The sequence below is a fragment of the Phocoena phocoena genome, chromosome 1 (assembly GCF_963924675.1).
Source record: "Phocoena phocoena chromosome 1, mPhoPho1.1, whole genome shotgun sequence".
Classification (NCBI taxonomy): domain Eukaryota; kingdom Metazoa; phylum Chordata; class Mammalia; order Artiodactyla; family Phocoenidae; genus Phocoena; species Phocoena phocoena.
In genome coordinates this window covers 154,718,799-154,727,572 of record NC_089219.1, presented here as the reverse complement: position 1 = coordinate 154,727,572, position 8,774 = coordinate 154,718,799, and the positions used below count along the sequence as shown (strand labels likewise).

Here is an 8,774-nt window from a genome sequence, read left to right as displayed (position 1 = left end):
AGATAGTGTTCACTGGGAAGGACTGGACTCCCAGCCCATTAGGTAGCTATGCTGTCTGAGACCCTGGTGTGAAGTTGCTCTGCTAGCTGACCACAGGTTGGGGTACTGACGCAGTCCTGTTGTGCTCAGGAGTAACATGATAGTATGTACACACACGCTGAGGCTGGGCTAAGTTCATGGGACCAGATCATGGACAACTTGCAAATGAATTGTCAGAATAGGTTGGAGAATTTTTCCAATGAGTGTATGGGCTAAGTATGAGCTTGTCCAAGTGGCGGGGTGGTCCTAGGCACAGCTTTGAGGACAGGGACAGGGATGGGTGAACTGTGGTTCCTCAGCATAGAGCATTTTTCACAGCCATGGGTGGAGAAAAGTGAGACAGGACCTCCAAACTGAGGATGGGGGTTGACAGCAGATAGAAGGAACTGAGTCCAGGGTTAAGCTACTTCCATTAGTAATACCCAGGTTGCTGTTTGTCTCTGGGTTCTTCCATCTTATCTTTGTGATCCCTGCTTCTTTTTGCATCACAGCAAGCCCTTGCAAATCAGTTGTATTTAGTTTTAAGAGCTGTAATCTCTTTCCGGTAAGCCTTGATAGATATGCATTGAGAATGCCGTGGCTGGTAGTCATCCCCTGTAGACCCTCAACTCATACTATATGAATTTAGAGTTTTTATTTATGTAAGGAGTTCAATATGCACATATGGCTTGGACTGACCCCCCAGGCACCCACTCTCCGTTCACACACTTCCAGAAGTGGTTGCTCTCCATCACAAAATCCAAGATGAAACAACACATGGTGTTCGGGTCCAGGCCAGACATACTCAACTTCAGCACTGGGAACATCCTCCTGCTGTTATTGGTGACCATCACCTGGTTGGTGAGCTCTCTGAAGTGCAGCCATATCTAACTTTTCTTGGTTGACACTGGGGTCACCCTTCTCCCTGCCAGCCTGTAGCTCTCACTTCAAAGAGCTCAGCTGGTGGTCCACTCTATTGCAGGCTATTCTACAAGTTCTGGACACCAAGGGAGATTGTCCTCTTGCTGACCCTTCTTCATGGCCCTCCAACCCAGACTTACTTTACCCAAGAGCCATATTTAACTCCTTTCAACAGCCACTCTTCCAAGAAAAGGAGCAGCAAAGGTCCGCAGTTCCCAGGCAGAGACCTGTGAGAAGACCTGAAGGTAGGGGAAGGGCAGAGGGGTGAAGATAGAGGATAGTCCCCTTGAACTCCTTCCTGCAAGGCATGACTAAAGTAGCTCTTTGTGGCATTGGATTTGCTTTAAACAATTAAAAATCAGACTATTGACTAGCACACAAATATTTATAAAATATACAAATAAAACTATTGATATCTTTGAAGCCCATTTTTAAACAAAAGGAACATTTTTAAATGTGTCAGGATATAAATTGTGGGAACCTCAGGATTATTGTAACTTTTCTATAACATTTTATTTGATCTTTATGGTGTTTTTAAAAATGTTGGCCACTGATATTTGAAATTTGATAAGTATAAAGTTTCCTCAAAGGATTCTTATGACAGCCAAAATTTTTGACTATTTAGACAGATACTTTTGGCTGGCTACTCAGTAAAGTACCACATGCTGTGATTATTACTTTTTGTGCTTTCCAAGTCAACACCCAGATGCCTGTGAACCTGACCTGCACAGAGTAGTTATTTTGGTTCTTTAAACTCCCTGCCAAACTGTTACAGTAGTTTTTTTATATGGGCAGATGGCCACTTCAGAGCAAATCAAAATATAATATTTGGTCTCTGAACTTACTTTTGAATTCAAATCTTTGAATATGAATGCTAACTCAGATTGAATTTTGAGTTTGACTAATTGTTTTGATGTTCTTAGGCAGTTTTCATGAAACATATTTGATCAAATAACTTAACATGACTTCACTTCTTATTAGTTGTATAATGTCCCTTCTGGTGTGTTAAATGCAATAAAATTTTGAGGATATATACTAATATGTAGCTCCTACCCAGCATTTGATGAACAAAATATGTATTAACAAGAGACATCAATCCATTTCTGAGGTTATGCACGTAGTTTACTGCTGAAATGCGGTAAAACTTTAAAATTTGTAATTTCTGGTCAGAGTTTATGAGAAACATGACTATGAGCAAAATAGGTAAATTTAGTGTTTTCCTTAACAAGGTAGGTATGGCACAGACTTCAAACTATAACACAGATTTCAAGCAAACAAGGGTAATTACATTGATTTAAGCAGTTCTTTCCCATTTATTCATATATTTTTTTGCCTTAATTCAAACCTAGCTATTAAATTCACCCCTCTCTCCCTCCCTCCTTTCCTCCCTCTCTCCCTTCCTTCCTTCCTTCCGTCTTTCCTTCCCTTTCTTCTGTTCTGCCTTTCTTTCCCCTATCTCTTTAATCTGCAGTCCTGAGTAAAACGGATGGTTTCAGATTAACCTAATTAATTACAACTAAATAGCCACTTATGTCATTAACCCAGGATACTTCCCTGGGCTACTCCGATCCGAATGTAGATTTCATATTTTCAATGGAACGTTTGTTAGAAAATATATTTCATATTGTATTATAATCTTTATAATGAGAAAAATGCTAATTAAAACCAAAACCATTAGTCGCCTGTAAGATTTGAAATATATGAAAAGTTTGATAACACTCTGTTGGTGAGGCTAAGGAGGAAAAAGCAGTCTAATATTTTGTTTTTCAAAATGTAAAATGGGACAACATCCATGGAGAAGATTTTATCAATATCTAACAAAATCATAGCTGTATTTGGCCTTTGACCTATCAATCCCTCTTCCAGGAATCTGTTCCAAAGATCCAAAAGTACACTGACATTAGTTTGAAATGACATGTATCAAATGTTCTTCAATGTAACATTATTGGTACTAGTAACAAAATTGAAATCACCCCCAAAAATCCAAAATTCTAACACCAAAATCCAACAGTTATATAAACTGCAATATATCTACACAGTGGATTACTATGTACTTGCGCAAAGCAGTTGGGAAGATCTCTACAAAATGGATTAAATGGATTATACATTGTATATTTTGGAGTACAAATTGTTAAGTGATAAAAGGAAGTTGCAGAAAACTGTATAGTATGTCACCTTTTGTGTAAGAAACCCTCCCTTCCTTCCTTCCTTCTTTCCATCCTTCCTTCCACCCCTTTCTCTCTCTTTCATCTCTGTTTCTTTTCTTTCTTTATTATTTCAGTTTGTGCTTTTTAAAAATATATTTGCAAAAATAAATAAGGGAAGGAGAGAAGAAAAACTCATAAAAATTGTTCCCTATAAGGTAACTGTCTCTCCATTCTTAAAAGTGGGACGTTGAAATCGTCTACTATTATTGCACTTCTGTCTATTTTTCTAGTCAATTCTGTCAGTGTTTGTTTTATATATTTAGGTGCTCTGATGTTGCATGAATATATATTTGTAATTGTTGTATCTTCCTGGTGATTTGACCTTTTATCATTATATAATGTCCTACTTTGTTTTTGTGATAGCTTTTTGTTCAAATTGACAATAAATTTTAAGCATAATTAACTGTCATTAGCACAAATTCATGAACTGTATCTTCGCTTTTCTCATTTTTTGAAAGCTTGTATTTATAATCATAGTTATTCATATTTGATAAATAAAATTATTTATAAAGAATTCAAGTTACAAGTAAATGGAAATGTATCATTCAATTTTGGTTTTCTTGCTAGTGGAGGACATTAAGCAAAACTAAGATTTTAAATTCATAAATATGGTAATAAAATTGGACATGTATTTAAAGTATTGAAATAGTATAACTGAAGAATAAAAGAAACATTATAATAAATGCTTTATTATAATTAATGTTAAATTCTTTTGATTACTGATTTTAATTGAAGATTTAAAAAATACACTATAAAAGATAAAAGTACATTATAAATATATTTGCATTATAAATCTATATTTAAAACTTGTAAATGTTGATAGAATTGTCCCGTTGAATAATGGAACAGAGTTGCTCATCTAATTATTTAATTTTTATGATCCTTGTGAAATAAGTTAACTATTTGAAACGTGCTGTTCATTTTTGTATGTGTTTTACAGAAAGAAATTGTATTCTGTCATAGCTTACATTTCTAAATTCAAAAAGGCAAATATTTCAAGACCTTTATTATCTTGATCATTTTGACACATTTAAAGATCATCCAATTTTAACAAAGATGTCCTTACCAGGAAACGGTAAGTTCTACTGACAAGTTAAAACAAATGATCAATTATTATTTTTAATTATAGTTGTTGCTGGGAAAAAGAAATTGTAGAAATCTAGTCAGAGAAGAAGGATTATATCCTTTAATTTGTAATAAATTTATTTGTAAAGATGGGTGATGTGATGCCTAGCTGTGAAAATAAGTAACATGACAAGTAAATACTAACACCATGGAAGTGATCTAAAAATAACTGGATAATTATTGCAGATTATATAATTGTGGGTTTCTGGGGTAGGATTGGAAGTACCAGCCATTTTCCACTGGAAACAAAGCTTCAGTGACTTATATTCTATTGCCAGAAGAACTGGGGAATTTAAACATAGAAATAGAGTAATTGGATGGTTTATTTCATAAGCATACATTTTTAAACGTTGCTGATGACTTTTCTTGAAAGTAGAGCCAGAAGGATTTTAAGATTCTTAACTGTAAATATTAGAAATGATTATCATAACACTTTCCATGATAAAATTATTTGAAACTTACTCTTGTATATTCCCAATGAAAGGTGATTCTTATTTTTTATTGTGGCTAATTTAATGAAATAAGATTTTATACAAAACACAATTTTCCTAACTTGGAAATTATAATTAATTACATTAAGAACACATTTGAGTTTTGAGTGTTGTCATTTAGACTGTGGGCATTATCAGGGCACAATAATCCACTTGGTGAAAATTTGGTCTAGTTGAAGGCCAATTATTTTACTTCCTTGTAATTCACATGATATGTCCTTGCAAATAGAAGCAGCCTCTAGCCAAGTAACTAGGGAGAAACAAAGAGCCTTGGGTGGGTGATATTTCAAATTCAACAGTATAAAGCAAAGAAGAATAACATTTTAACACATAAAAAATGCTAGAAAAAATGTTTACATGCATGATTCTAGTTTGGTAATTGCTTCTATTCTAAATTTTTTCATATCAATTCAACAATAAGCACCTTCCTATCATATAAATCACTATCACTTATAAGTAAGTAGGGTTGTAGTTTTAAAATATTTCATTTTATCAAGTAATATATGCTCATTAAAAAAGTCACATGTTAAAGAATGTTTTATATTAAATATCAACAGAGTCAGATCACTTCTTCACTTCTAAGTCTACTCTCCAGACAAGTTCTTCACAATTGTTTATATTTTGGTTATTTCCCTTCTCAAACAATATATATTTTCTGAATTTATTAATATCAGATAATATTTATTATTCCCCCAATATAAAATATAAATATTTAACTCACTCAGGTCCTCTTCTCCAAATGTTTTAGTCAATTATGTTATTGTTTTGGTTTTTCTGTCAATTATCTTTAGTATAAACAATGTAATTAAACTCAATCATTTTTCTATAGTCCTTTAATTCAGTTTTCATACTTTATATGACAATTTTAATGCCCTTGCTTCTCTACCCAATTTTCTTCACAATCTGCTTTGTGTAAGTTACATTTTTATCATAGCTCTTAGATTTTCATTCCATCCTTAAACATAGCATCTTCTTTCCGTGGCCTGAAGATTGACTCAAAATTGAAAGTAAATAAACAATATTTTCATCATTATGGTTGCAAACATATTGAGCAATAAAATACCAATTATCTTCCCATCTTTAGGAGTTCAAATCCAAATGCCCCCTGAGGGAGAATGTTAGGCTGAAAGAATTTCCTCAGTTGGTAAAAAATCATTTAAAATTATATTTGGAAAATAATTTCCATCCTCAGTTTCTGTCATTTTTGGAGGTTATATTGGCCATTTAAAATTGCATGTACTGCTTTTATTCTCAACATTTTTCTGTTCTAAATCATGCTTATCATTATGTTCTACTACCTTTATTTCTTAAAAGTACCTATACTGATCTCCACTGGAATTTTATTACCTTCTCTGTTGGAGTTTCTCTTTGTTTTTCTTTTATTATAACTTTCTTTTGCTTAATTTACATATTAGTTTCTTTTCTTCCCTTAAGCTCATAATGAAAGTTCTTCATAAACTATGAAGTTAGCAGATAACATTTCTGAGTCCTAAGCACTATAGTGTTGATTTTATAGCTTAGGAATTTCTTTAATCTCCTAAAAATGAAATATATACATATATATAGACAGTATGTGTTCCCCCAGCTGATTGGTAAATAGGACTGTCTTCTATTTAGGTCTGTACTCAAGTGGGGTATTATAGGATGAGCGGCTACACACAGTAATCTCGTTTTTTCACCTGATCATAGCAGTCTGCCTTGCTGTTGATAGCACGAGCACCAAACTGACAAAGGCTTTACTATGAATCAACATTCAGACTATTGATCTTATTTAGGATTTAAATGTTGTATTTAAATTTTTTTAAAAGTTTCACTTTGAAGTAATTGTAGGTTCATTAGCAGTAATAAGCAGTAATAAGCAGTAATAAGAAATAATGCAGAGGTGTCTCATGTACTCATTTCCCAGTTTCTCTCAATGGAGACATCTTAGATTATAGTACAATATCACAACCAGAATATTAATTTTTATGTAAGATAAAACTTGAGTCAAGGCTCAATTTTTTTTAACCTATCAGATTGCTCTAGTACCATTGGTTTAAAAGGCTATCTTTTCTCCATTGAATTGTTCCTTTCACTTTTGTCAAAAATCATTTGGGCATATTTGTGAGTTTATTTCTGAATTTTCTGTTCTCTTCTATTGGCCTATGTGTCTATTCCTCCACTCACACCACACAGTCTTGATTACTAAAGATAGTATAAGGATGAATTGGGAGATTGGGATTGACATATATATATACTATTGATACTATGTATAAAATAGATAACTGATGAGAACCTACTGTATAGCACAGGGAACTCTACTCAGTGCTCTGTGGTGACCTAAATGGGAAGGAAATCCAAAAAAGAGAGGATATATGTATACGTATAGCTGATTCACTTTACTGTACAGTAGAAACTAACAAAATATTGTAAAGTGACTATACTCCAAAATAAATTAATAAAGCAGTAATAAAAAAAAAGATTAAAAAAAAGGCTTAAAATTGGGTAGACTGGCTTCTTCTACTATATTCTTCATTTTCCAAATTCTTTTTGTTCTTCTAGTTCCTTTGTTCTTTTCCATATATATCTTTAAATAATCTGGTCTATACAAAAATTCTTGCTGATGTCATGATGAGAATTGTTTTAAAATTATATATCAATTTTGGCATAATTGAAATCCTTACTGTTATGAGCAAATTGACTCTGCCCAAAATTTATGTGTAGAAGTCTTAACCCCCCAGACTTAACAATATGAGAATGTGACTATATTTGGGATATTCTTTAAAGAGGTATTTAAATTAGAATGAGGTAATTAGGATGGGCTCTAATCCAACCTGATTTGTAATTAAGACACAGACACACATAGAGGAAGACTCTGAAGGTACAGAGAAGAGATGGCCATTTACGAGCAAAGAAGAGAAGGCTTAGGCAAAATAAAACCCTGCTGACATCTTGATCATGGACTTTAATAAGCCTCCAGGATTGTGAGAAAATATATTTATTTATGCTACCCAGTCTTTGATATTTTGTTATGATGGCCCTTGCAAAACTAACAGTTACCAAGCTGAAGCTTCCAATCTATAAACACTGAATGTCTTCCATTTATTTAGAACCTCTTTGATTTTTTTCATGAGCATTTTATAGTTTTTTGATGACAAGTCTTGTAAATATTTGATTATTTGGATATATTTCTGTATTTCATTTTTGAGTGATTATAAAAATCTCACTGCCCATAGTTAATTCCTAGCAAATAGGTTTACAATTAATATTTTATGTTTGTTTTATATCCTGTATCCTTGCTTAACTTATTAATTCTAAAAGAGTATTTTTTTGAGTATATGTGTATTCCTAGACTTCAGTTTGTATATAATCATATCATCTGCAAATAGAGACAATTTTATTTCTTTCTTACCTACATATCTGTCTTTTAATTATTTTTCTTGCCTTACTGAACTTGCTAGAACACCTCATACTATGTTAAATGAGTGTGGTGAGAGTGAATATCCTTGCCTTGTTCCTGATCTTGAGGAGGGAAATAATTCAGTCTTTCATCATTAAGTATAATGTTAACTTTGGGATTTTTGGTTTTGGTTTTCTTTTTGTTTTCCATAGATGCTGTTTATCAAGTGGAAGAAGTTATTCTCTATTCCTATTTTTCTGAAAGCTTTTTGTTTGTTTGTTGTTTTTACAACATGAATGGTTGTGAAATTTGTCAAACCCTTTTTCTGCATTGAATTATATGACCATGCAATTTTTTTTTTCTTTAGGATTGGGTAAATTACATTGATAATTCTTGAATATTGAACTGGCTTTACATGCTCAGAATGAATATCAATTGGTAATGGTGTATAATTATTTTTATATATTGCTAATTCTATTTATTAATATTCTGCTAAGGATTTCTACATTTATTTTATGATGGAAATTGGTGTGTAGTTTTCTTTTTGTGTATTGTCTTTTTCTTGTTTGGGTATTACTATAATAATACCGTCATAGCAATAGAAATAAAAATCCAGTATTTTACTTCAAAAAC

At 32.6% G+C, this 8,774-nt stretch overlaps 1 pseudogene; it reads right to left on the bottom strand.

The window, feature by feature from the left end:
* Nucleotides 1-251: 251 nt before the first annotated feature.
* Nucleotides 252-8,774, bottom strand: part of LOC136118210 (T-box transcription factor T pseudogene) — a 31,532-nt pseudogene continuing 23,009 nt past the window's right edge.